Below are 3113 nucleotides of genomic sequence, written 5' to 3' on the forward strand. Positions count from 1 at the left end.
TCCAGGCCCTTATACCCAGCACAGTCCATTTAACTTTCTAGGAGCCAAGACACTTACATTGGCACTCAATCTGACTGGAACTGTAAGGAGTTCCAGTCTTGACATTAATACCTGAAAACTCATCCTCCAAGTATGCACAAGAAGCTTCGTCTAAAAGCAGCAGAAGAAAACAGATTCGAGTTTTCATATACTATTGCAACAAATGCCCAACACCTGCCAAAATTACAAGTTAAAGATCGAATTGGCTTTTGTTTGACATCCTGGATCTGGGCAGCATTTCATATAAAATGGAATGTGTGTTCTGCAGATGGGTTTTGTAAGTTGGGAACAAGGAAACAACACACTGGAAAACGTGGACTGGTTAACCTCTCCTTACTTCCGTTTACCTATCTTGTAAGGGTTAAAGCAGAAGGGACTTCCCTCTTAAACTAACTCAGATTGACTGGGCCCATTCCAATTTGTGGTTGTGAGTATCCTGACAATGTGACTTTGCAACTCTGTTATCAAGAGGGAAGAAACTGGTCTGTTTGGTGATCTACCTGGTTTCTTAAAGTTTCAATATGATTGTGTGTCACTTAGCACAAGTGACTCCATTTTGATTTGGTCTAATCTGTAGGAGTGTAATGCAGGTGCTCAGCCCAAAACAATGGCTTCCCAGAAAATTTGTTTAACATGCTTCAACTTATTACACATAAGTAAAACATAATTGGGATATTATAAATTCAAGTTTATAACTAATTTTGTCTTTTTTTTTTTTTTTTAAGCTAAAATTAGGACTGTTTTCCCATTAAACTTTTTCCCTCAATTAGCATTGGTTAAAAGAAGTGGGCAGGGTATTAGTTGTTATATGTCCACCTGGCTTATGTTCTTCAGTTGGCTTATCTCAAATGATTTATAAAGAGATAATATAAATTCCTTATGTGGAACACCCAGGTCTTACTAGACAACCAGGAAGAGGCCAGGTTTTCCATCTCTGAGTTCTGCAGGAATCAATTTAGAATCCTCACCTTGAGGTTTGCTTAACTGTTGATGTCGTGTTGGATGATTCTACTTATTCACAAACAAAAGAAGTTGCACCAAAGTAGTCTGCGTTTGTTTTTCCTTTTTCCCATTCTGTGGTGGATTAAAGATGGTCACATATTTTTGATCAGTTCCCTTTGAGAATGAAACTTACTTTCTCAACCCTTGAATCTCACTGGTACTGTGACAGCTTAAGCAATAAAATATGGCTAAGTGATACTGTGGCAATTCTGAGTCTAGCTTTTTTTCTTTTTCTTTTTTTTTAAATGAGATGGGGTTTCACCATGATGGCCAGGCTGATCTTGAACTCCTGACTTCAGGTGTTCCACCTACCTCGGCCTCCCAAAGTGCTAGGATTAGTGGCGTGAGTCACAGTGCCCTTGAGTCTAGCTTTCATTTCTTCTCCCTTAGAATGCTAGCTCTTGGGCCACCCTCCTGGAACATAGCCCCCATGGCTGTGGGATGCTCGTGTCTCCCAGGGAGAAACCCCCTGCAAGACTCCTAGCAGACTGCCCATCTAAGCTGTCAGCCAATAGCCAGCATCAGTTGCCAGTCATGGGAGGGAGTCCTCTTGGTGGTTTTGGATCACCTGAGTGCTTGGATAACTGCAAATCAGCCAACATCAGAACTGCCTAGTCAAGGTGCAGAATCGCAAATGATAATAAAACATTTGTTGCGTTAACCCAATAGTTTTTGGATTAGTTTGTTAGAAAGGAATTTATTTATTTGGTAACAGAAATATATGCTTTTGGTTTCTATGGCTACAGGGCCATAGATGTAGTCAATTATCTTCAGCCTCACACCAGGTCCATTATTGGTTTTAATATAGTGGAGCTATCTTCTTAACAAAGACTAGTTTAGCTCTAAATATATGTATTTTGAGAATTTACTTTGTACCACGCATAATGTGAAATTTTGGGGATAAAGTCCAAGTCAGCAAGAGGCAGAGAGTTGACCAGAGAACTTGTATGTAAATGAATAATTACGACCAGATCTATTACAGAGATTTTTTATTTCACAAATATTTGAGCATCTGTTACATTCCTGGTATCATGCAAGGCATTGGGAACAGATAAAAATAAAATTATTGTTTTGGAGTAATTTATCAACTAGTTGGGAAGGCATTAAAAATAGATATTGTTAATATAATGTGGCCATTGTTAGAACTGAAGCATAAAGTTGTTGGAACTTCATGATATTATGTGTAAATTACCTAGCATAGATTGTCTTATAAAAGATAGTAAAACCATTTCACATTCAATCTTCTTCCCTTGTTGGTTGAGCAAACTGTATATTCCAAAGATGGCTCCGGCAATAACTTCCAACCCATATACTCGTTGACAGTGTGACTTTGCAACTCTGTTATCAAGAGGACGAGTGGACGAGTCTCACTGCACTCCCTTTGAACCTGGGCTGCCTTTCAGAATTCGCTTGTAGCTAGTGGAATTTGGTGAAAGTGATATGTAGACCTTCTGAGGCCGGGCAGGATAAAACCAAGTAGTATCAGCCTTGGTCTCCTAGAAGATTCATTTTCCAGCTGCTCCATCTCAGAAAGCTTTTTCTGGAGCTCAGCTGCCATGCTGGGAGAAACTCAAGTCATGTGGAAAGACTATGTGCAGGCATGCTGCCTGACTCCAAGGTGGGCTCAGGCACTTCCTAGAAGAAACTTCCAAGAATAAAAGACTGTGAGTGAAGAAGCTTCCAGGTGATTCCAGGCCCTGACTGGTCGAGTCACCTTCAACCCACTGGAGCCTTCCAAGCTGAGGCCCCAGATGCCCAGGATCACACATAAGCCTCCCTACTGTCCCCTGTTCAAAATCCCAAACCACAGAACCTGTGAGCATAATGGTTGCCATTTTATGTCACTGAGTTTAGAGTGTTTTTTTTTTGCACAGCAACAGATAATTAATTCAAGAGAGAACTACTTTACAGTGAATCAACTGATTGATTGATTGAGGTGGAGTTCCAGTCTTCATGCCCAGGCTGGAGTGCAGTGGTGTGACCCCAGCTCACTGCAACCTCCACCTCCCAAGGTTCAAGTGATTTTCCTGCCTCAGCCTTTCAATTAGCTGGGATTACAGGCACGTGCCACC

This window comes from Callithrix jacchus, chromosome 4 (assembly GCF_049354715.1).
Source record: "Callithrix jacchus isolate 240 chromosome 4, calJac240_pri, whole genome shotgun sequence".
Lineage (NCBI taxonomy): Eukaryota > Metazoa > Chordata > Mammalia > Primates > Cebidae > Callithrix > Callithrix jacchus.